Raw genomic sequence first — 27,429 nt, 5'->3', positions numbered from 1 at the left:
GTGGTAAGTTTATCAACGGTTTAATTATTTATTAATTGTCACATTTTAATTGACACTTTGAGACCATACAAATAATTTGAAAATTTGGAAAATCAGAGTAATATAGTCTAGAATGGTGGGCCAATAAAAAAAAAATATTGGCCCACCACATTGGATTTTTTTTATTACGTTTAACTTTACCCTTACCTACCTACGTTTACCTACGTTTTCTTTACATAAACAATAAAGGAATTCATTCAGATATGAGTGTGTTAGATAAATTTGGTGGTGGGGATAATTGCGAACAAAGCAACGAGACTGATGACGGCTCGTGATTCATGATGTAACTAATTTTCAGAATCTGGCGTACGAGAGAGACAACAAAACTCTTCTCTTTCCCATCTCTAAATTATGTTATTAGCTGCTAGTAATGTTAGTGAGTTACTTTACAACTTATTTCAAGGCTGTTTCACAACATTGGTTTTATTACTATTGTTAGCTGTTGCGTATCAATTATATTAAACTTTACGAAGATGCAGATTTTTATTTGATTTGTTTTTATTGCTTAAATGGGTGGAAGAGCTCACAGCCCACCTGGTGTTAAGTGGTTACTGGAGCCCATGGACATCTACGACGTAAATGCGCCACCCACCTTGAGATATAAGTTCTGAGATCTATAGTTACAACGGTTGCCCTACCCTCAAACCGAAACGCATTACTGCTTCACGGCAGAAATAGGGTAGGCGGTGGTACCTACCCGTGCGGACTAACAAAAGGTCCTACCACCAGTAAATTTTCAGATGTTTGGCATAGTGAGTTAATTAGTGGGTAGTTCGACTATTTCGTATGTTATATTATGTTATTGTCACATTGTTGTCAGATTACATTAATATTACTAAGAAAAAAATTAAAAGTAATGTCTCCTTTTATAGAAGATATTAATTAAATGTACAAATTTTGTAATTTTATTTTTTTCCTTTCTATACGGTAGCCAAAGAGATTATTCAAGCAACGCTTGGATGAGTAGGTGAAGTCACGGGCTCAACCTGAAATAATTACTAACGCTAGCTAGCACTATCAAGGGCAGTGCTTAGCTGAATCTACCACTGGACAATCCGGCAAGAAACTCAGTGAGTTGTGTTTTTTTATGCCCTACCTATTCGCTGGTAGGCTGGTCGACTCTAACAGGAAATCCAGCACGAGCCCAGTAGCCAATAGACCAATGTGACTTAAAATGTTTTGAAAATATAGCGTGGTAAACTGATGCTGTATCATTTATTTGCCGCGTGTGGCAGAGTATAATCATATTAAAGAAAAATTAATTAAAAATATTAAATTAAAAAAACAGGACCGCCATGAAAAAAATAATTGAAAATATAAGTAGCCAGCGTCACTCAGGATTATGTAAGCATTCGAACGACCCGATTCAGTTCAGGCGTTTAAGGGAATAAAGAAATACACATGAGTATTTTTTGGGCAGTCGTGTAAAAATGTTTTTAAAGCTAGCAGCAACGTCTTTACTCGCTAAAATGATACTAGCAATAGTCGGCTGTATCACGACTAATAAGGACAGATAATCGTATGATCGTTTACCAATCGCGATATGTCGCAACTAAGGATTTTGTTTACTGGCTTCGGGCACCCGTCTGATCGGCCCCCTGATCACGTAAAAATTTGCGACAGCCACAATTTTGCAGATGCTGTGCAGACGCGTCGCGACCGATCGCAAAACGTCAAATTATTTCGTATCACGTACCGCGATTGTTCGCTTACCGCTTACTGCAGTTTTCTGTCATACAACTAGCGCCAGTCGCAATCGGGTAGCAATAATTGGCACTAAAAAGCCACATTACTTTTTTTTTTTTGCTGAAGAAACCGGCAAATGAATTTATAAAAGCGCGTTACATATAAACATTTCAAAACGTTTAAGTGGAATTCACGTTTGAAACGCCATGTGAGAGCTGCTAATTCTGTTCTTTTCGATGAAGCGTTACTAAAAATAAGTGATCTTATAATAATTTTTGCTTTATTTTGAATAATAGCTATAAAAACGTAATTGTGTCATATCAAACACTGATAACATTTTTTTTTGTAATCGTTTGATAATTTGTAATCAGATAGTTGTTTACGTTACGAACCTATTTAAAAAAAGAATGGATCAAAATTATAGCGTAATTTATTAATTTCATTATCAATTAAGTAAGTAACTAAGCTCACAACCCAACTAGTGTTAAGTGGTATAGACTCACAACGTGAATGCCGCCCCCACCTTTAGAAACGAGGTCTGAATTTCAACTGTATACCAAAACGGCTGCCCCATTCTTCAAATTGCAACGCATTACTGCTTCGCGGTAGAAATGGGCGGAATGGTGGTCTTGCGGGTTAATCAAACGCCCTACCACCAACGATTTCTTAAAGAATATTTGCTAATTTGATTTTAAATAAAAGATGAATGAATCCTTAATCATGGAAGTCTTCCATGTATATATGTCAAATACGTGTTTCATTGGATTTATTGATATCTGCCTGCGGGATTCTAACACTGGTTCAGTCGCATCTTTATTAGAAAGTCGGCAGTCTCTAATACACCGCTTAGGCCACGACGATTTCAAATTAAATAGTAAATTCTAGAATAAATGAGTTAGTTGTATGGTTTTATCAATAATAACGTGTACAACAGATCCATCTTACGCCGACATGAGGCCGACAACGCTAGAACAACCAGTCGATGATATTCTAGGCGAGATGCTGCTATTTTTTATCAAGTAATAGATAGTGGATTTGTTTGACTTGGCAAGAGTAGGCTTTGATTTGAATACCAGAAATATAGTGCAGTCTTTCACAGCTTGAAGGGAAATAAAAGCTATGCAGACTATTCAAAATAATGTTCACCCAAGGTCATGGGCAATATGACGTGAATAGGAAACTGCATGTCAGACATTAACTTAATGTTCTATATTATTTTTAAACAAATGAATCTAATATTTTAAGACAATAAATAAATATTTATTTTTATAATTAGCCCAGTTTTTCGTCGACGAAGCCATCTTAAGAGAAGCTTCATTGCAAATATCAGGCCGATATTTAGTAAGTTATTTGTATTCAATAACCAGGTACTCTTTGCACTCACTCACTGCAGTAAGAATGTTAATCAATCATTATATTATCTAGACTATAGCGGACAACAAACAAGAGTAGACACATCGTGAGCTGTAGTTGTAGAAAGAGGAGAAAATGGAAACTAAGGCGAACCACTGGCTCAAGCAGCTTTCATTTTAGCAGAGGCTGCTCGTACGCAGGCAGAGGCCGCGCATCTTCCAGCTGAGATATATAGAAAAATTCAAGGAATTGACCAATATCGGCAAAAACCATGTTTAAAATAATAAGTTCAATTTTGTTTTAATTTTAGCTGAGCCCGTAATAGTTCATATTACCATAAAAACGGAATAGCGCTTGTTACAATAGTCAAGCAAATCCAAATATATACGTTTTACTTTAGGCTGGTACTACAGTAAATTTTATGACACTAATGAGTATATTTTACGCTAATAAAACTACTCTCAACTTAGCATTTCAAAATGACATTTATTTTTTTATTGCTAAGATGGGTGGACGAGCTTACAGCCCACCTGGTGTTAAGTGGTTACTGGAGCCCATAGCCATCTACAACGTAAATGCGCCACCCACCTTGAGATATAAGTTCTAAGGTCTCAGTATAGTTACAACGGCTGCTCTACCCTTCAAAACGAAACGCATTACAGCTTCACGGTAGAAATAGGCGGAGTGGTTGTACCTACTCGTGCGGACTCACAAGTGGTCCTACCACCAGTAGAATACCAGTATTTAGCTTCATTGTATATTTTGTACTCACAGTATTTGGCATATTCTGCTTCTAGTCTAGGGTTATAGAGCTATCACCTTGCTATCATCCTACTTACCTCGGCCTCAAGTTCAGTTATGTTTCTTTGAAGTTATCGGCAGTCGATATTATATTTCAATTGTGGCTTCAATTTCATGCGGCAAGAAGTTGGACATGTATTACAAACAAACTACGATTTCCTAATTTAAGAATTATTATTCAAATAAAACAAAATTACACAAAAATAATAATTATCAAACTTATCTAACGGCCGTCTGGTGTAGTGGTAAGTGACATGGTCGCTACACAAGGGGGTCGCGGGTTCGAATCCCGCCAAGGGAAGATATTTGTATGATAAATATAAATGTCTTTTCCAGGGTTATGGATGTATATTAAATATATGTATGTGTATAATAAAAATCCTACATTTATTTCCGTTATCTTGTACCTGTAACACAAGTTCTTTACGAACTTATCACGGGACCAGTTAAATATTTATATTTATATTATTATTATTATTATTATCACAATGAACAAAAATGAGTGGTGGTTGATCCACATTTTGTCTAAATTATGAATTATGTTTTTCATTTTGTAAGTAATATTCATGTAAGTATCCAACAAAATCTAGAAGAATTATGAATTACTAGTCGATTTGTTATTCATTCTATTCTATTATTTAAAACAGCAGTATATACAATAATATATATAACAACACAACATACAAACGGGGTTAACATAAAGATAAAATGATACAGAACAAATTGAGCATGACAGATTTAAAACATCGTCTTAATAAAACAACCTCACAATTTTGCTTTCAAATTGTTATGAATCCATCCTTTACTATAAACACAAAAATGTTAAGGAAATATGTATATTTCCACTAAACACAAATAAAAAATTATAGGCAGAAATAATTAGGCTATTCTTGCCCTCTCAGTTCACATAATTAAGAACAGCAGTTTTAAAAATATCTACATAAAATTACTAGAATACAGAGGTTGGACTAAATTTAATGTCTGTTCTCCACAATCCAATTGAACCACCCTTGAATGTTGACATGGTGCTAAGTGCTGTGTTTACTCTTCTCTCCCAAAAAATACAATGTTATGAATTTGATAAGAAACATCAATTTCAGCATCTTCGTCAGAGAGTTGGGGCACTGGAAACCCATGTGTGTTTGCCATGTTATGCAATACAAGCTAACAATTATGGTCTTGGCCATCATATGATGATCATAATGCAGTACTGTATGTACCAACAAGCATCTCCAACTGGCCTTCAATACTCACAATGGTCAACAGTGTTCCTGGTATGACAATAAACATTACTATAGTACTATATATTAACGGCCTTCCCAGTTTTAAATATACTTTTAGATTGAGTATTACTTTGTAGTCAGGTTACTGAGACAGAGCTCATGATGTTTTACTTGCCTAAAAAACAAAACTTTTTCACTATTATGGTGCAGGTCCTGCATAGACATATTCAGTTGTGATAAGCCAGACAAATGTATCATGAAATGTTGCATCAATACTTAAAATGTTAAGATCACTATCACAGATCTGAAAAATTTAATTCTTTAGATAAGTACTATCAAATGTTTGTTATTGTGAATGATAGGCTTCAGCAAAATACTTAGTATTTGCACATTCTTGAAATGATAATGCTTGCGTTCTAAAACCTTTCTTCATATACAGAAGATCTGATAAGTGCAAATGAGTGCCATATATACACCCCAAAACCCCAGGATAGCCAAATTTATTGTAAAACCTATAATGAAAAGAAATTTATTTACTATTATATTATGATTTCAATCACAAAATTATTATTGTTCAAATATCTATGTACTATAAAAATAAGACAAATTTTGAATTAAAAAAAAATTATGTAGGAAAGATTCATGGTGGCCTGAAGGCCTTTCCAGTTTCACCAGGACTTGACATTTCTCAGAACTCTGTTTAAAATATAGCTATATATAGCTAAATATAGCTATAGTTATAAAGCTTCAAGAATATAACTGATCTATATGATTGACTCGTGGAAATTGTAAAATCAGTGGAACTCTTGTGCTCTATACTATAAGATAATTATTTAACTTACCCATTTATAATAACTTGTGACCCATTGTACTGTTTGCAGAAACTTTAAATGTTTCAATAAAACTGGAAGATTGTTTAATGCCATAGCCACTTCCCTAATGGCATTGGATTTGCTACAGTTTAACTCAAAATGCAAAAAGCTCATTCCCACAGGTTTCTGGTATGAAATTTTGCAATGCTGTTAACACCTGTATAAACAAGTTATTTAAAACATTTAGTTAAGAATAAATCTGAAATCAAAAAAACAATGCTACTTTTGAAGACAAGATTTTGTGAATCTTTTATTTTCTTCATTATTTACACATATTAAAATGTTAAATTGAATATATATAAGTACCTTGCATTTTACTTTCTATTCTTGTTCGTCTTGATGATCTAGGTTATTAACGGCTTTAATTCAGAGCACAATTGTAAATATTGATGTTTCGAAATTCTGTAATGTGTTCTGAACAAACTTTCCGATAGATTAAGGGGTCAGGCTTGATCACGAAGACAGACACGCATACGCACTAATTCGTATGTATCCGACCTAATTTCCTTAGACTCCAAAGCCCCATTTATTATTTGAGCTCTGTCCATAGTACATACCTAGAAGAAATATTAATTTGTAAAAAATAAACTTTATAACCTCAACATTATTAATGTACTTAAATTGCCCAGCGTGGTATTTAATGTTAATACTATGGAAAACACAAAAGCAAATAAAGATCTAAACCAATTACACTTACCTAAATCACGTTAAAATAATTTAATTTCACAAATTTTACACTTGCAGATAGTTAGCAACAATTCAGCACCAGATACAAAAGGTGTCGCAAATTTGACAAACGAAATTGCTAAATATCTGCTGTTGTGTGGCACACAAAAGCATCCGTAATACCGACTTTAGGCCAGTTGTTGTTAGTTGTATGGAAAAGAATGCACTAAAGTTTCACAAATCGCTCTGCAGAGGCAGCACTAGTGATGGTCCGCGATCTGCTTTTTTGTTGTAAGTCCGTAATACGAAATGGACAGTTGACAGCAATATTTGCACAATATTTGTCTTCTGCTAATTGTTTGCGAAATACGTGATACAGCTGCCGAAACACGAATCTGTGTCAAGCAGTTTATTCAATCTGCGGCCTGAGACACTCGAAAAATGTGTCACGGGAAAAGCGAACCTATTCTTTGAGTTGTACGGTTGAAAAAGGTAAGGTGTTGAACGAGTACGCCCTTGTAGGTGTGTTTTGTGTCCTTGAATATTGTGCTAACGATGTGTTGCTTGGAAGTAAGAAAGTGGAGCTGTTCCCCTTATGTTTTTTTTTGTTTCATGAAAGATTTTTAACTTAAACCTAATCACTATATAGTATAAAACAAAGTCGCTTTCTCTGTCCCTATGTATGCTTAAATCTTTAAAACTACGCAACGGATTTTGATGCGGTTTTTTTTTAATAGATAGAGTGATTGAAGAGGAAGGTTTATATTATAATAACATCCATTAAATAGTGGAGAAATCAATAATAAATTACAGTTTCCGAAGCGAAGTGAGGGCGGGTAGAGTGGTTTCATATATTATAGACTGAAGTTACTCAACCTTGATCTTTAAGTGCCACAAATAAATATTTGAATTCGAAATTTCGTAAACTAAAGACACTTTTTACCCAATTGTCTATATAACGATTCTTACAAAAATATAATATTTAGTTACTTTATCGTGTAATTTCGTTGACCTTTGATCCGAACAGTTATCGAGGGGTGAAAGGTTAAAGCGACATTTTTGGAACTTTACAGGAGAGCCATTGAAAGTTTAAAATTTGGAAAAAACTCATAACCAAAAACTTCTTCAACTATTCGAATGGGGTAAACTTAATTGAACTTCAATTAAACATCGAGTCGTTGATGCTAATACCAAATAAATCGTACCTTTAATTACAAAGATAAATGTTGCGAATTAAGCGCAATGTCACATAAATCAAATAGTCTTTCATCCTTGTTATTATGTATTTTTTTATTGCTTAGTTGGGTGGACGAGCTCACAGCCCATCTGGTGTTAACTTAAATATACAACTTAAATACGCCACCCACCTTGAGATATAAGTTCTAATGTCTCGGTAAAGTTGCAACGGCTGCCCCGACCTTCAAACCGAAACGCATTACAGCTTCACGACCGAAATAGGCAGTGTGGTGGTACCTACCCGTGCGGACTCACAAGAGGTCCTACCACCAGTAAAATTTGTAGTATAAAATTATAGTATATTTCAGAGGCATCTATTATAAAATTAAAAACAGAATGTTTAATATTATAAACAATAAGAAGAAGTATAGAATAAATACGAAATTAACTTTTCATTTCGGATCAAACTTCTCAACTCTACGTTTGTTTGTTATTTATAAAAGAAATTATAAAACTAATTACAAATAACGTATCGTCTCGTAGAAATGTAATCTGAAATAATTTGCTCTACATTAATTGAGTTGGTCCACAGTCCTGCCAGTCGCGTGCTCTAAGCTCTAACTAATGAAGACTGTTTCCAAAAGACTACTCTTAACAGTTGATTAGCGAATTTCGTCGCCGAATCCCGTAGACGTGCTATCTCCAACAGGAAGTGGATTATCAGGGCCCGTCAAGCGTAATAGATAACATTCATCACATTCGTCTCATAGGGGTGTCAAAACATAAAAAAAAAATTAAGAAGATAAACGTGGCCACTTTTTATTTATGAATAACGATTTTATGCCTTAAAATATATAAACGAAGAATAGACATGAGATCAAAAACTTATTTGCTATGTTATTTAATTACTCATAGCTACGGTGATCACGTGCCGCTAAATGCCTTTACCAATATTGTGGCTTCCATGGAAAATTCCCATTTTTGTCCTTGTTGTATTACGTATGTTCGATTAGAACTGGCACGTCAACCCGAGGTCGTTGTACCAAACACATTGAACGTAATAAAAGGATAAATTATAATGAAAACAGTTGAAAGCCTTTTATTTTATTTATTTATTTTTATTTATTTATTTATGTACACACAGAAAACAAGACACAGTAATGCCTTTTAATTATGTCTGGAAAACGAAAGTAATCACATTTAATTTTGCCACAGAGCCAGCCAGTGATATAACAATGTAAATGCCGCCACCCGCCTTGAGACATGAGTTCTAAATCCTAATCATTTAATATAACGGCTATTTTTGAATGGGCAGGATACTGGTATCTGCCCGTGCGGGATTGAAATATGACCTACCGCTAGTATGCGATCAGCGATCCCTTTTAAACTACAATAGTACGAACTATCAAACTGCCATACCTTTAATAATAAAGTCGAATATTTTTTTCATTGCGTGCCAACCCTACGAATCACACGGCATAATCTCGATCAATATTTTGTTTACTTGCACGAGTTTTGGCAAAACTGTAACGACGATAAGATAATTGGACATTGACAATGCAGTGTATTAAGTGTTATTGATAACAATGACCACGTCATTTGTATGCCGATTTTCTTGAATATATTTAAAAGTATAATATTGAAGTACCAAGAAATCCAAATTTCTTGATACACAAATACGCTGGAAGGGTTAGGTCAAATCAATTCGGTATAGAGATTCTAGATGCAATGCAAGATTGACTTCCACGGTGAAAGAATAACATCGTGTAATAAAAGTGAAACCCGCAAAATTATAATTTGCGTAATTACTGGTGGTAGGACCTATTGTGAGTCCGCGCGGGTAGGTACCACCGCCCTGCCTATTTCTGCCGTGAAGCAGTAATGCGTTTCGGTTTGAAGGGTGGGGCAGCCGTTGTAACTATACTGAGACCTTACAACTTATATCTCAAGGTAGGTGGCGCATTTACGTTGTAGATGTCTATGGGCTCCAGTAACCAGTTAACATCAGGTGGGCTGTGAGCTCGTCTACCCATCTAAGCAATAAAAAAATAATAAAAAAAATGCCCTGAGAAATGTGATATCAGTTGTAGCGCTTATTCTGACATGATTGGAACGCTCAAGCTATTTTCATTTTTCTAAGAGCCTCTTTTCTCGATTACGAAGCTCACGAATAGTATTATTGACAGGCGGTTAACAATGTTAATGACATTGGTAGCGGCTGTGATTCAGTTGCTTGCTCAATGAATCTTAATCTAATAACAATTACGTCCGTACTAATTGCATGCCAATTGAAAATCAAGCGAGTGCGCTGTTCATAAGAAAAATACTATTTAGTTAATCTTGTAGGTATTCCAGATCCAAATCTAATTGGACGGAGTTCGTTGGCATTACGGTCTACCCGTTATTACGACGTTATCAACTACCCACATTTACAAATACAGGAACAGAAACACTTTTTGACACAATAACCCGTTTTAGTAGTTGTCGCATCCCTAATTCTAAGTCTGCAAGTGCAGCTCTTGGTAAGGATTTTCTTGAGATATAATTAGTCAAAGCAGTCAGTCCTAGAATCACTACGAACCGGAAAGCGTGATTACTTTGTTTATTTATTTTTTATTCATGGTATAATAATATGGTGAACGAGCTTAGAGACCAAATGGTTTTAAGTGGTCACTAGAGCTCATAGATACGATAACGTGAATAGCGGCACTGGTCTTCATAATACTCTCTGATTACCGATACTGCTTTGGCAATTTTTATTCTTTTCAGACGTTGGCCTACATAATATGAATGTATCGAAACATAGCAATATACATAACAATGTCAGTAATGTGGTAGAAAGCTAATGTGATAGGAATGTAATAGGCAATCGTGTACACACTTCAAGGTTTCTGCAAAATAAATATTTTAATAAATCAATATTTTTTCCCGATGTTACCGGCCATAATTAAGCGGTATCTTTGTGGCCATTGGGCGAGCTATAAGCAGATTATAATATTTAAACGAAATTATCTTTTTACTAACACAGAAGTTAGATAGTTCACGTGAAAGGCTTTAAGGATCACAAATATTGCAAGATATGTTGCGTAAGGGATTGTCAGTATCGGAGAAAAAGGACCGTAATGTTGGCAACACTGAACGCGCAAAAAGTAATGGCCTCGACCAAGGTCGAATGACTCGGATGCTGTAGCGAAGGGCATTTACTTTTTTTTAAAAACAGTCCTATGGTTTATATTGAAACTTATTTACCAATACTATCAGTATTGAAGGTATACATCTACAATACTTTTATAGCCTTTTGTAAACAAATTACACGTTAATGTTGAATGTTTAAGTTTGTTCTTTTCTTTAAAATAAACGAATAATAATAAAACTAAATAGAAAATAGTCGAAAAAATCGAGGTAGTATATTCTATAGTGCAAGAAATAACAGAAAAGCCGGACAACAAATACATGAAAAATGGAAAATCCATCGGACCAGACAACACTGTTACAGTACGTGTTATATGAATACGATGAATATAATCTGCGTTTATAATAACCAAAGAAACGGTAGAAAGACAAAGAAAAGCCCGTAGAAAGGTTGCTAATGGTACAAATCGTAACAAGAAGATCTGAGTAAGTTTTAAAGGAATGTAGAACTATTTGAATGTTCGTGAACGCAGAGATAAAGTGATAACAAGGAGTGTCTATGAACACTATGAAAGAATTCATGTCACGACAACCGCACTTAGTGGCGTAAAGGACAAGAAGAAAATAACTAGTGAATTAAATAATCGGTTGTACTTGAAGTTAGGTTTTTCAAACAGTTAAAAAAAAAAGTTTAAGCCTAGTTCGTCGATAGCATCCATTCCACTATCGAGTATCGGCATTGGAACTCGCCTTGAAAAACCAGAATTCATTGTAGACCCGTTTAAAAAAGAGAGACAAAAAAAAAAAGAAAAAATCTGCATTGCATGGGAACGTCGTAAGTGCATCTTCGGTAAATTTATCACTGTAATTACGTTGGACTTTAACGCTTTGAATTATGGTATAAATTTCTTTGTGTGGCGCCAAAGGTGGTATGACCATTTAAGGCCAGCAGCACCTGTCAGATGTAGTGTCACGATCATCCTAGACCGGAATAAGGTTTTATATTTTAGTTGTGCTGTAGTGACGACCTGACATGCGAATTGAAAAAAAATACATTTTTTATAGTGAAAATTTAAACCGAGAGATGTATTCTTGATAAGGACATAAATTATTACGATTAATCTTCTGTAATCGTTAACTATTATTCAAGGTTATTTTTTGAACCTAGTTGAATTATTTTTTCAAATGGATTCAAGTACTAACTACGCATTTAATGTTTTCCTTTTTTGCATTGAAAGACATAGTAGGAAGATAATTGAAATGCGTTCCAATTTAAAGGATGGGGCAGCCGTTGTAACTATACTAAGACCTTAAAACTCATACCTCAAGGTGGGTAGCGGAATTTACCGAGTAGATGTCTGTGGGCTCCAGTAATCACTTAACACCAAGTGGGCTGTGAGCTCGTCTACCCATCTAAAGAATACAAATAAGAGGGCTCACATTATGCCCTGTCACCAATATAGCCCGATGGGCCATCACTGTACGCGCGTGTATACGCAGACTATTCAGAGAACACTGCCGCCTTTTCTTCTGTAAATCCTTCCGACAGCTTTGCCACACCTACGGGAAGGAATGAGGTGATGACCTACTGGGTCGATCCTATACAAGTTTTCTCTACCAACTGCATCTTCTGGCTATTCCTGTGGCATAATTACACAATAGAGTATTACTATTAAGGTACCAACAGAAACTAAGCTTTTGTTTACTACCTTATTTTATTTTTTGCTATCTAAGCTGATGGTTTCGAGAGACCATTTCAGCGTAAGCCTAACAAGTAGGTGATCTCATGGGGCTCAAACCTGACGTCGTTGCTAACACTAACCCTAGTAAGAACTGTGCTTCGCAGAATCTACGACCCTATCGGAAACGCGACCCACTGTGAGTGAAGATCCGGCGAGAAACTCAGTGGGCTGTATCTGTAGGGTAATTTAGTCGCAGAGCCCTTCGTCGCAAGCGACGGGTTCGACGAGAACGATGACCGGTGCTTGGGGTACCTAAAAGCACTGTTAGTGGATCGGGAGGATCCGAAATGACGTGTGTGTTTACTACCAATGCAAAACTGTAAACCGAAAATTCAAGTACATAACGTGGTATATAAACAAATAAAAAATCTTACTAAAACGTGGAATTCGCAAGTTAAAACGACAAAACTTATCTTGTTTATTTTTAATGTTTTACTGTGTCACTTAATTGCCCCACAGACCGGTTGGCTAGACAAGATCGGCGCTGGTTGGCGAGTAGCAACGACACTAAATTACTAACCGCGTTGAGATGCGCACACGCACTCGCGCCGCGCATGATTGGCGATTGCTGCCCTAGTCTTGCAGGGTTGCCGAAGAAGTGGAAGCGAAAAAAAAAAATCTTTATTTTCTTCATCTGAACGAAAATAGTGTTTGACGGATTAGCGCTGGTATACTAGCGATACTGTCACCACATTGTCAATGTAAATCAACCAACGCTTTGTTTTTTTTTGTATTTATTTTCAAATATGTCATTTGTTGTTTAATATTCAGGTTTGACTAAATTTTTTTTTTCTTTCAATATTAATAAAAGTAATAAGTAAGTATAATATCTCTACATAGTTTTATTTTCAAGAGAAATTGAGCATCATCCCTACTATCAAGTTTAAATCCTGTTTGAAAACTGCGTATCGTACCTATTACATGGCAGTAGCAGCTAGTAACATATTCTATGTATTCTCTGTATAACATGATTCTTAAAATATCGTGCTCATTAGTATGTATTGTAGAATTCTTACATATCTCGCGGAACTTGGGCGGTAGGAAATGAATAAATCGGAAGCACTATATAATTAAAATTTATCATCTTTATTAAGTCACGTAAAACTCCAAATTATTTATTCTCTTTTTGCTGTTGGTAACACTGACAATACTATTTTGTACAGTCAATGACCTGTTGTTCTGACGAAAGTGAAAATGAATAAAGGCTACTACGGTGGTTCTATATTGTTTGTAAACTATACAGTGCGTACACAAGTGCGTACAGTGCGTACAAGACAAATATTTTCTGATACTATTATAGATCAAACATCAAATGTGTTGGTAAATTTTTAGGTAGGGCGACGTATCGATCGTGGGACCGCAGCAATGATGCGGTTCAGCTTAAAAGATGAGGACGCAAGATTTAAAATACAATTGAATCTTCTGTATTATCTCTTATATCTTATATATTATCTTATACCTTTAAACGAGCAATTCTTGTATATTAATATATATATAATCGGAATCTCGGAAACGGCTCCAACGATTTTCATAAAATTTAGTATACAGTTTAGTTTAGTATACACTAAATATACACTAAGTATACACTAAGTATTATAAGTATACACTTAGTATACATTAAGTATACACTAAAATTTAGTTTAGTATACATAAAATTTAGTATACATTTCGGGGGCGATAAATCGATCTAGCTACAATTTATTTTCAGAACATGTTGTTTTATTCGTGTTTTCAATAATCAAGTTTATCACTAATCAACTTTATGACTCTTCCCGACATCTATTGGCGAATAATAATACTATTTTTGTTAATTGAGAGCAACTAACTGCTTTAAAGACACAACAAGATGACGTTATCCAAAAAAAAAAAAAAACTAGTGACTCATAAACATTGACATCGTCGAGCAGTCGTCTATAAAAAAACAAAAAAAAAAACAATTAAAGTCGTGAAAACTACGCATATTAATTAATTAAAACTGAAATTTTACCATATGCTTGAAATATTGGAGACTCATTAAATATTACTAAGAATGATGACGTAATGTTTGAAGGACACCTCGTTCAGTTAATGATTTCATGCCATGTTACTCGGGCACTATTGACACAGTTTTTAATTATTAATGATCGTTGATAAAATATTGTTTATTACATTATTATCGCGGTGAACGTGGTCCATTTTTGTTTATCGCAATTTACTTGTAGGCAGAGATGAACTAAAATAAAAATACTAAGAAATTTGACTTCATACCGTATGGAAAAACAAAGTTTACTTTGTGATTTAAAATGAAAGGCAAATTTAGATTATAAACTAATGCCGAGTATGCCATAATATAAATTATTAAGTCCTATAAAATGCATTTCGACATTTTTGGGTGGCTCTCAAATTTGTAGAGGGCGGTAAGAACTTTACTTTAATTAAAAAAAAACCATAATATTTTCGGTAAAGTTAATTCACATTTTATTACTACCTCATTCTAGTAAATTCTTGATTTCTTTATGATTATGTAATTTGAATCGAGGATTTGACGAAGCTACATCTAGTTTTGTTATTACGTTGAGCAGTGACGTCATATTTTATAATAAATCATTCGAAAATGACGGAAGACGGTGCTCAACTGAGAATTTTATTATTTCGTTAATATAGAAGAAAAAATATTAATTCTACGATTACTTTTAGTAAAATAATTTGAACTTTGACCTTATTTCGAAATTGAAACTAAATTTATGAACAAATAATGTTATTTCAATATTTGAATATTTTTTTTATTGCTCTTGTAGCCAGACGAGCATACGGCCTACCTGATGGAGAGTGGTTACCATCGCCCATGGACTTCAGCAATGCAAGGAGCAGAGCCAAGCCGCTGCCTACCGTTAATTCATTATTACCTAATTTATGCCTAAACTATGAACTTAGTTCCTAATATTAGAATTTTGAGGAATTTTATTTGAAATGGCAACGTTGATATGGCGGTTAGATTTTCCTAAAACGTATTACTCACGAGGTACGAGTAATTGAGTTTGAAGTGCGTCTTCACCTTAGCTGATCACTGCAATGTTATTCAAGACTAACCTGAAACAAATTCAAAATCATAGGTTAGATTATCAGTCCACTTATTATGTTAAAAATATTAAATACTAATACATATTACTACCAATTATAAATGCAAATATATTTACAATTTCAGTATAATTAAAAGATATTCGTATTTCTAATTCATCTTCAGTCATTCGATCTCAAACAAGCTCATACAAGTTCCAATTTAAAACACGTCGATAAACAACGTTTAGTAGTTCTTTTAAGATTGTTTTTCTGGTGCGTTCTACATATGAGAGCGTATTGAATATTGAGACTTAAAACATATTAAGAAGATGCATTTTCCCACAAATATTAATGCTGCGTGCGAAATAGCAGTTTCGTAAATAGGCGACCTGGATGAAAGATTCGGTTGACGTCATTAAAAAAGTTTATACGGGAAAATGAAAGCGTGGTATACACAGGGCATTTACGTAACACATTCTTTCTTGTATTTAGAAAGTCCATTTATGAGTAATTCAACAAATACTTTACGGAAAATTCCTTTGGGATAGTAGTCTGTTTTAATTCGTAGGTCAGGTTTTGAATTCTATATGTTGGGATTGTACCCGGATTGTTAACGTAATTGATACCATTTAAAATGTTTGCTAAATGCACCTAAAATAGTTTTGTAACAAAATCCTTTAATTCCGTCTTTCCAGGAATTTACTTGAAGCGTCTCGTTGTTTGAAAATGAAATGTATAAAACACAAAAGAAAAATTAGAAAATTGTTATCACGTATGTTTTTGGTCATGTTAAGTACCAAAGTCCTGGTGATTGCAAATGTCGCGACCTCAAGATAAACATAATGTTTACATAACAGTGTTGTATTTGTAGATCTGATAAACTATGACTTGTTTTCAAAGAAGAAAAGATCGCGCCGAAAAATTCCGTTCCTCTGTGAAATGAAGTTATAAAATATATACTTATATACATTTTTGACTCATTTTTATCATACCATTTAGGTAATTGAAGGTTTTCAAATATTTCCCATAATATATTTGAAAACAACAAAGTGTAAATAACAGACACATATTGACAATACTAGATATGTTTGAATATAACAGGTACAATAAATTAACTGTGATTTACTAGGTTGGACTTGGTAGATTGCATTTTTTATCGCGCGATGGACATATCCACGAATCATTTGATTTAGAATCAATTTTTATGGGTTTTTATCAATTCTACTTAAAAACGTTTGAGAGCCATAGAAAAAAAATCAATCATTTAAAAAGACAGACAGATTAAATGCAAAAAAATATATACAGTTAATAAGACCAGACCAAAAATCAGCTCAACTAACATTTTAAATCACCATTTCAAATTTCGTAACTTCAAAATGCGTGACGTCACTAAGCCCAATAAGCCGATAAGCGATTAATAAAAAAAATATCGGAACGAAACAAACAAACAAATCCAATATGACGCCTGTCACGTCACGACCGCTATCGTTCTCGGCTACGTTATCACACGCGCGTAGACGATCCGTTTTTAGAAATATTAATTCAGTAATAACCGTTACTATTTTTAGTAATGGCTAGTCTAAAAATATAACAGTTGTAGCTGCGAGTCAATGACGTTCGCACTTGATAATACGAACGTTAGTCAGTTGTGTCGTTGACTCGATGCATTTCCACGATTTATTGTTTTCGATTGATATGCGTGTATAGTAGTGTATATTATCGAATTAAATCGTCTATTAGATGGGTCAACGAAGAAGAAAGCCACCTACGTTTGCAAAATTAATTTGCTTGGAATGTTAAGAATGAATAAAACTAACAAAATGCATGTGAGTGCAACGCGAGTGACGTCTATGGTTTTGCCGACGTTTTTTTTTTTTTGCTGTGGCATCAAAATAAATTTCATGTTATTTGATTAGTTTTCAATGTTATTTAAATTTCGAATGGAATATCTTAATTTGATGACAATATTAATGCAATTTTTTTTTGTTGCAAACAATTATGACGGCCAGATGTTTTAAATATCTACACTATATTATGTACACATACATATGTATGTTCTTTCTCATGGTTATCAAGTGAATACCAGATGTTAAAATTAAAAACATCGTGTGCCCCTATCCATTCGACTTTTGCTTAAATCAACAAAAGAAAAAAAAACAATTCTAAGCAATAATAAACACAACATTTCAATTTTCAATGTTACATGAATAATTGTAGATCTATTGTGTTCGATGTATAAAAACAATAATCGTAAAATCAAAATTCTGCAAACGATTAGACATTAATAGTTAAATGAGTATGCTTACATAACTATAAGTCCAGTGCTTAGACGACGCGACAGTGGAGCGTGAGACGTGCTCGGTTGAACAAGGCCGACCTGTCGACATTGACCGTGAAGCTACATAAAAAAAAACCACAAAAAAAAAACTAATGTTTCCGCAAATGGAGACGGCTCGCTCGCTTCGAATCGAAATCTGGTCGAAAAGTAAGTTGGAGGTCGACGTACGTCACTCGTATAGTATTTCGCAGATTTTGTAAACATTCAACATATTTGCCGTGGGATTATGGACTTTATCGACATGCGGCTTGTATCTTTTTGTTACTCAAACTTAATGATCGGGGCGGCGTATTAACGATTTACCTACATAAATTTTGATTCGTTTTTTTTTGTACGAAAAAAAAGAGCAATGTTTACGGCTTTAGTTTTTCTGTGTTTGGTTTAATTGGTTTAGAACTCTTTTAGTTTCATAAAATTTCCATTTGTTTCAGGGCGAATGTGCTACATCTGCGGGCGTATCGGCTGCATAACCTTGTCATAACCTCGCTGTTGGTCTTGTATGACAATCGGTATGTTTTACTATTCGCTAATTTAATATTAATAAACTTTTTTTTTCAAGTAGCATCAATAAGTATTTTTATTTTTAAAATTAATTTACGAAACCAGCTATTCAAAATAGCGGTTCCGCGTCCACTTAATTTAAAAAAAATACAATTAGCATATCAAATAACGATGCACGGATTATAGTATAAGTATCGGTTCTAGAAAATAATCTTACGTAGTAACGTAAGTAGTTTTGTTTTAGGGATCCTTGCCCGGTTTTAATAGTCGTCCTTTGTGCAATACTTATTGAATAAGTATTCTAGCCTTCGTAGATACAGGAGTGAAGGCCCTTATTAACGCTGTTGGTAGACGCGGCGTTAAGCATAACTATCCTGTTTATCTATGGCGCAATGTCGCATGCATGACAGATTTGATGAGCATTCGGCTTGGAGGGTAGGACAACCAATATACAATTGAAACTTACATCTAAAGGCTCAAGTTTGGACGGTATTCAACTTATGCGGCTCTTATACTCACCAGCAGTAACAAAAATATTAAACCAATTAGTCCGTGAATTTGCCCATATCCATTAATACAATTAAAAAAAAACTAATTTACAGACAAGGGAATTATCAAAGCACTACGAAAACTGTTTGAGATGACTCCCATACTCATTGTTCTATAACAAGAGGGATCAAATTCTTTATTAGTCAATAAAATTTGAAAAAGCTAAAAATAGCCGCCTTAAGATCTAAAAATGTCCAATTGGTCGCATGATATATGCCAAGTCCGTTTCAATTAATGGAACATATTAATCTGCGCTAGTTAGCAGGCGCCATTGCAACTTAAGAGTACATGCCACTAAGTCTCCTACAACGCGATGATAATGTAGCAAGAGCTGCCGCTTCCCATAGTAACAGTTCGCCACGTTTCAAAATATATTTCTAGTTTTATTGTAGAACCCTGACCTATTGCTTCGAACGAGATTGGTCCTATGATACAAATCGGGCGACTTAAATGAGTTCTAAGATAGTCATGACAGAAATTAGTTTAATTTACTTCATTAGATAAATTGCCTTGTCACTTTAAGAATTACAATCGGCTGTGCTGCAAATACTATTATTTCTATTAAAATTATCGTTTAGAACGCTACTTTACTTAAATGATGCCTAATAGAAGGAATACGAAGTTTTAATTTTTCGAGTACGTAATGCGAAATCATAATGTTGACCTAGCTGCTACAGTTAATAAACCAAGGCAAGGTACTTAGAAACAGGAGATTAAGATGATGAACATTGTAACCGAATAACCAGCACTGCTGGTTTTAAAAAAAACACAAAGGGCCAGAAGTCAAATGGCATTTATAAAGAGGAACTGAGAATCATTTAATTACTCTACGAATAATTCAAATGTACGAATAATATTAAGAGGCATAGGCCTTAGTCTGTGTAATGCTAGTTACTGAAACCCTTGGATATAATGTGACAGCCGGTGTCGAAATGTCAGTGGCGATGGAATAACGGCTGTCCGCCCTTTTCCCTATCAATACTAGTGACCTCGAGGGGTCATAATAGATTCAACGAGCCATTAATGACACTAGTTACTAACACTGGCCCTAGCAAGAGCAGTGCTTCCCAGAATCGACCACCGGATCGGAAACGCGACCCACGACCCACTGAGAAGATCCGGTGAGAAACTTAGAGGCTGTGTTTAAGGTCTACAGAGCGGACTATGTTTCGAAACAGGACAATGTTCGTGGTCATAACCCACCAGTAACTGTATTAGGAATTACAAATAATACAGGATGTTAGAGGTACGCAAATGAATGATAACACTACTACGCATTGATGAAGAGGAATTAATCAAAGTAATGAGCCCGGGTCACAGTGGACGCGTTAAGATTTGTCACTAAATCGTATAAAATAAATTCTTCTGAATTTTGCAACTTCTGAAATTCACTGCCAATCGGATAATTTCTTCAGGAATGTTCAAATACTATTCAAATGTATTGTACAATCAAAATCTATGTATTCATGGAAAGAAGTGAAGTCGCTGTTTGTTTGTTCCTTGAAAGAAAACACCAAAACGGGTTCTCCAATAACATATCGACAATTTATGTTATTTTAGTTGTGAATTGAATAAATTTAGTTGGGGGAATCTAAGGTTTCCACCGCAATATTCCGATGTATCTGTGCGACAAAACACATTCTCCAATGCTATCTTTAAATTTACATTGTCTCGGAAAATCTGTAGCAGTTTGGTCACAACAGAACAGTAATGTAAATCTGTAAATTATGTTCACATCGTCGCTGTTAATATTACTCGAATGTTCATAGTACGTTGGTATTGCGACCTTGTGGTGTTGTCCAACCGTCCGAAAACAATTTAATTATTCATTATTTCGCATTAATTTATTCGATATCGTTTTTTTTGTTCTTTTATACAGAATCTTGTGCTGAATTTTAAGTAACACATGCTTAGTCAGATAAAGTTTTTTTTTTGTTTTAAACACTATGGTACAATGTAGTATGTATGAAGTTAGTTCAATTAAAAAATAAGACAAACATAGTTGAAATGCACGCATTCGTTGAGTGCAAGCAGAATTCGATTCAAGGACCATTGAGTTATGCACCAACTAAGAATTTAATGAAGTAATCAACGTTATATAGTACGTCACAATTTGTCTCCCGAGTTGAGTGTTGTCGTTTTAAAAATTTTTATTCCTACGGATTTGTGTTTGCTCATGGAATGGTTGATAAATCTAATTAAATCTATGCACTTTCTTTCAGAGTCTCAGCAAAAAATATTATTACCTTTATGTGACCAGACATTGGTGTCAGTCTGAGTGTCATTATGCGAATACCACTATGGCATTTCTACTGTGGCACGCATTTAAGACAATCGTGAATAAAACTTAGATCCACATTTTTTTTTATCACAAATAATAAAAATCACGTACTATTATTAAAAACGTTTTCCCAACAAATATATTTTTAAGAATGGCAACATTGTATTTGTTAGGATTTTTTGGCGGGAACGCGAGGAGTGAAGTTGTGTGATTGGTTTTATTTTGTCTATTTAATGTTTCTTCAGGTTTAAATGTGTAATAACGGTGGTTTATTAACTGTTTCATATCTGTGAAAGGGCACAAATGTGGAAAAATGAAACAAAGCCGCTGAACGTAGCGTCTCGGGAACCTCCAAAAAGTCCACTGAAAAAATCTTAGTAAATGGCCATCATTTTACTCAGATTTTATTTCATCTCATCTCATTTTATTTTATTTCATCCCAGTTGATTAGTGTCTCAAATTAATCATCTTCATTTCATTTCACTCCATATTATAATTTTTCATAAAAATAAGAATATAAATTAAAATAAGACATGACTTAAAGGTCTTAGTTACCAGGTCATAAAATCACTTAAAAAAAAATTAGCTTGAAATCGTTCAAGTTACGGTGCACGAAACCACGTCACAGTCAAGGTCGTGGGCGAGGAAATGTCCACTAGAGTTAGACAATGCGCAGATTTCACAACTACACCGCACAATCTGTGCACTCCAGGAAGTATCTGTCGTCAGTGACGTCACTTAGGACTTGATATTTTACTTTTAAATCTGATACATACAATCGCGCACTGGATGTGTACCTAACGTTTGCTTTATTCATAGAAAATTTTGAAGTTTCAGTTTTAACATTAAGTCGTTCTATGCATTCAGCACTTAGAACCTTTTTGTTCCCTACCTAAGCTGATAGCCTTGAGAGGCTATATCATATTGCCTTGTCTAGTAGGTGAGCTCACGGGACTCAAACCTGATGACGTTGCTAACACTGACGCTAGCAAGAGCAGTGCTTCGCAGAATCTACCACCGGATCGGAAACGCGACGCACTGAGAAGATCCGGCGAGAAACTCAGTGGGCTGTGTCTGAGGGTCAATTTACTCGTCGAGCCCTTCGTCGTAAGCGAAGGGCTCGACGAGAACGAAGACCGGCTTAGAACCGTAAGGTCGTTCTCCCGCCAATGCTTTCTATGGAAATGAAAAAATATTTAAATAATAAATATTAGAATTATTTTCCTTCTAAGATTAATCATTTGAGGATTGTGTCAAAGCAATTGTTTTTGTCGAGAACACACCACATTTTTCATTACTGAAGATTACACAATCACAATAAGCAAATTAAGATCCGTAAAAAGTATATTTTTTATATTCGACTGTTTCAGACGTCCACAAACTTATCTTGGCAAAACAGTTTTTTTTATCGTTCTGACGCCTCATAATCGCATAGATAACATGATTTATCGTCTTCGCGGTATAACAACCTCGCGGTACCGAAAGCTTTCCTTCGACCGATTCAATCACTTCGGTAACGTTTTGGGGAACAGTAAATTGAAGGCTTTTGAAAAATAGGCAAATAGGACTCTAATAAAACAATGTAAAAATTACGGTTTTCATTTAACGTCTTTTAACATAACTACATTATTTTCGATGTTCCAAACACTTTAGAGCCATAATAGTCGGTCTATTAAGATGTTATATGTCGACATTTTAATATTTTGCTAACTACCGTCAATTGTTATGTAAAACAAAAAACATTTCTAGACTTTTACGTTTATCATAAAATGAATACAATGACAATAATACACGTGAGACTAAGCCATAAGAGTAAGCTTTAATTATTTCAACCACTCAAGAAAACCGAAGAAAATACTTTACTATTCATTTTCTTTAATGAAAAATAGTTACATGTTTATTAACTTGGAACCACCATCCAATTACAGTCCAACCGACATACTTGAATTTTCTTTTACTAATCATTCATAAAATACAATGGAACGTCATTCAAGCTATCAAAAGGCTTGCATTGTCATTTGTATGGTTCTAACTGTATCAGCTAATCACATGTCATAAAGCAGTTACCGCATCAGGTTTCAATTTAAAAGGCAAGCTACAAAGAAAAGCCAGTTCATTACAAAGTGAAGTTGCTATTTGACGTGATTCGTTTTAGTGCAAGAATTTCATAGTTTAAGCGTATTATTGAATTCTACGATAAAATTGTAAAGTATTTTTTAACTTTGGAAAATGAAAAATAATATTGAAATAAAATTAACGGTTAATTCGTGGATGTAAATTTTATGAAAATTCAAAATTCAACAAAAAAAATAAAAAATTTCAACATAATATATAAAAACAGCATTTTATCTACAGTCGTATGAATAGGGATTTCTTAGGTCTTTAGTGGAGCCTAAACGTAAATGCCGCACCCACCTTCAGATTTGAGGTCGTAGTCTCAATTCCTTCATATAATGGCTAGTAGTCCATCCTTCAAACCAGAAGGTATGACTGCATCGTGCCAGAAATATGTAGGATTATCTAATTATGCATATTTATTGACTTTCATTGCGGCAAATTATTGTTTTAGAAAAAATTGTTCCAATAGTTCCAATAGCCTAGTAGCATCATCATCCGTATACATTGAGCGTTTTAAACCTGAATTCCAGACCTTATAACATACTGTTTTTTTTTTTGTTTTTTTTTTTATTATTATTTTGTAAAGTGTCGTCACTTTGTTCCGAAGGTACATTTTACTCCGTTTACGTATCACGGAGTAAAGTCTGCCGAGAATGTCAGTTTTTTTTTCTTCAGCCAACCGAATTGTGCTATACAGTTAAATTGTGATGAATATTCATCCTGGAATTATATCTCAACATATTTTAATCGTTTAGCATGTAGTCCAAGCCGGTCCGGTAAGACCGTATCGCGTGCTGGAAGGTTCTCTTTGCATACCACAGCATGTTTAAGAGATTGCCTTATCACGAATAACAGATGAAATTTCTCTTTCTGTTATAAAATACATAAAAATAATATTAACAACTGCCGCGTGTACGTCACTCCGAAATTTCAGTGATTTATTTGAATACAAATATAATAAAAATAAAAATAAAGAATACTTAAGGTGCTCTATTAAAATATATCCATAATATTTGATACGTCGCGTATTCATTCATTTAAAATACAGTTTAGATCATTTAAACTTCGGCAACTGAAGAGAACTTGGTAATTTCGAAAACTGGCTGTCCGGTAGGACTGTACAATAGACGGCCTCAGCTTAAATTAATTAAAATCAACTGAGAGAAGTAAAAAAAAACCAACATTTTAATAAACACAGCACTTGTATGTGTGTGTGTGTGGCCGCAAATTTGTACACAGGTTGAAGTTAGTTGTGTGTGAAATAATTTTTCAATTGTTTTGCCTGTTTCCTCGTAGTAGCATCATCATAAAGCATTAAATTAAACATAGGTTTTTAATAATTAAAACTAATTTTATGGTACAATCTCGCAATTTTTTATTGTTATTAAATTATTTTCGACGTACGAAACTTAACAGATTTCGTGGCCACGTTGTTATAATCATGTCTAAGACTCACATACTACAACTTTTTGAGATGATTTTTTTATATTTATTTTATAAAGGTGCTCAATCTGCAGGGAAGCTGTTTAAATTTTTAATACTAGTAGTAAATTGATAAAATTTTATAAATTTAAAACAGAAATTAATTTATATCCATTATAAGTACTTTTTAAATGTTTTGAATCAAATACTCTATGTACCAGTGTAAAGATTGGTCAATATTAAATTATATTATTACAAATAAATTAGGTTTCATTAGAAATGTGATTATAATGTTGATAGAAGCGATGGCAGTAAAAAATCTAGAGGTTCTAATAAAATTGGATCATATAGAACTTAACAATCGTTAAAGTAAATTGAATCAGAGTGGAGTACCTGTAAATGAACAATTTCCGACTGGATTTTCCTTTCATTCCTTTCTTTCGAAACACTATATAAGAATAGTATTATATGCCCTATAAATCGGCGGCAAATCGTAACCAAACATCAGACCACGCGTCGCTGGTAAACGCACGAAGAACACGTAAAGCGGCAATAATCAAAGGAATTTACTCGCCAGCATGACTCACTTGACATTGAATTTCGATGAAAAACCGAAACACCCCATTTCTGGGGCGCACGGGGCCACCATCGATCCCCGTGGAAACGGGGTCGTTTTCACCCCGCTCGCGACCTTGGTCTCGGCGATAGCGGTCGAGCTCCCCCGAAATTTTACGAAGTGTTCATTCATTCAACCTCTACACCTACGCTGGGCCCCGTAGTGGCATTAACATGATCTTCGGTATTTAATGCTGTTAAATGAAATTGAAAAAATAAAATTGGAAAATTTCAAAATTGTTATATTACATTTTCTGTATTCCATTTCAAAGCTCTCTCTTGAGTCTTGTGAAGTGACTTATCGTAAAGGTTAAGCACCTTTCAGGAAGAAATATGAGGACTTATTATTAAGTCAAATAATTCAAGGTAAGTATTTACGCAATGGAAACGGGTACAGAGTGATTATCGTTTTTTTTTTTTATGAAATGCTCTGAATTATTTAAAACAAATAACAGTTTTTCGACATGATTCCCTGAGGCTCGTATTAACATATTAATGAAACCCATCCCTTCAAGATGGTAGTGACGGTACTGTGCTAGACACCTCCCTTAGACTTCTAAGAATAAATTATACTAATTTAGTATTCAGGACACAGACAATCGAATAACACGAATCTATTTAGAAAATAAATCAATTAGCACGCTCCCTAATTAAAATGGTTATATACAACATACTTTTTAATAGCTAATAGAATTAAGCCTTTTCATTAATTTAATCAAATCAAAATCATTTATTCTTAGAAGTAATCGAACTGATTATAAACATTTCAAATGGTTAGTTGGGTACTTGAATAATACTATATAGAATATATTAAAACCAAGAAATGTAATCAAATGTAAAAACTTATTTGTCGAAATAGGTGATAGAAGAAAAATATACCTAAATGTAGGTTATAATTTTTTTGAAAATGGTCAGTGTAAACAGATATCGAGAGACATAACGGCAAGTGAATGAGTGTTGCCCTATAGTAGTTTTTAGACAAATTTTCAGCAATCTTTTTCAACATCGACAGGGTTATTTATATCAAAAAATATAAAAACCTATTAAAATTTAGTTAATAAGGTTTCTTTGAATTCCTAGAAAATAGCAACATAAATCATCCGCATGTCTGTAAACAGATATGGTTGGAACACAGAAACCTATGTTTGTATACAGTTTATGTTTGTTTGCATCAAGAAAGTGCGGAATCAGAATACAAGGAGAGATAAACATGCACACGAGACAATGCAGGGTCACATTATCAATGCGTTTCAATATTTGTTCGTGACCTTTGGAATGTTTTATTACAGTGTATTAGATAACTATTCTTCGCGAGGTTTGTTTATTCTATTTGCCTATTTTAAGTGTTTGTGGATTTAAGAGTTAGCGTGAAAAGAAAGTGGTGTTTTGAAAAGGATTTTCAAAATACGCGTCTACTGAGCGACTATAGAGAGAAAATATTCCAGACGTAGACCGATGATGCCTTAGACGCGAGGTGAATCTACCTGATCTAGTCATAGTGCTGCCGGAGGCTACTACCGAAGGGTTAGATCAGGCCGCTGTTTCTCTTAGATTCTTAGGAGGTATGCAATCCTTGCTAATAAATATCCTTTCTCCTCCTTTTTTTTTTTTTTTTTCTCCTGTTTTGCTCAACCTTCATGTTCACCATCTTCATAAAGGTGGGAACGTTCCGTAGCATCGGCAAATAAGGGTTGTCTGTACTTGTATACAGGTTAAGTAAGATTTTCTCAAAACTGTCGAGAGTGGAAATTGTTTGATTTTTTTCGGATAATAATATAAATACACATGCGGTATTCCATTTTAATTACTAAAATTTTGTTCATAGTTCGATTGCGCTGTATAGTGTTTGTATCGTAGTGTATCGCTTGACTCGGTA

The 27,429-nt window shown here is 34.3% G+C and overlaps 1 protein-coding gene and 2 long non-coding RNA genes across 5 annotated transcripts in view; 1 reads left to right on the top strand and 2 right to left on the bottom strand.

Moving 5' to 3' along the window:
- Positions 1 to 27,429, bottom strand: part of Mef2 (myocyte enhancing factor 2) — a gene marked incomplete at its 5' end in the record, with an annotated part of 86,757 nt that overhangs the window by 42,186 nt on the left and 17,142 nt on the right.
- LOC134198849 (uncharacterized) lies at positions 4,035 to 6,810 on the bottom strand. 3 transcript variants are annotated; one of them, XR_009973096.1, is made up of 4 exons: positions 6,672 to 6,810; positions 6,281 to 6,531; positions 5,945 to 6,131; positions 4,035 to 5,277 (listed from the first exon to the last, which is right to left on the bottom strand). It is a non-coding gene; the product is annotated as an uncharacterized LOC134198849 (long non-coding RNA). The 3 variants fall into 3 exon arrangements; XR_009973094.1 differs by having other exon boundaries at positions 4,035 to 5,150; XR_009973095.1 differs by lacking the exon at positions 4,035 to 5,277 and adding an exon at positions 5,300 to 5,614.
- On the top strand, positions 16,324 to 18,638 carry LOC134198882 (uncharacterized). Its single transcript, XR_009973146.1, has 2 exons — positions 16,324 to 18,214; positions 18,499 to 18,638. It is a non-coding gene; the product is annotated as an uncharacterized LOC134198882 (long non-coding RNA).

The sequence above is a fragment of the Bombyx mori genome, chromosome 5 (assembly GCF_030269925.1).
Source record: "Bombyx mori chromosome 5, ASM3026992v2".
Lineage (NCBI taxonomy): Eukaryota > Metazoa > Arthropoda > Insecta > Lepidoptera > Bombycidae > Bombyx > Bombyx mori.
This window is presented reverse-complemented; position numbering and strand designations above follow the sequence as displayed.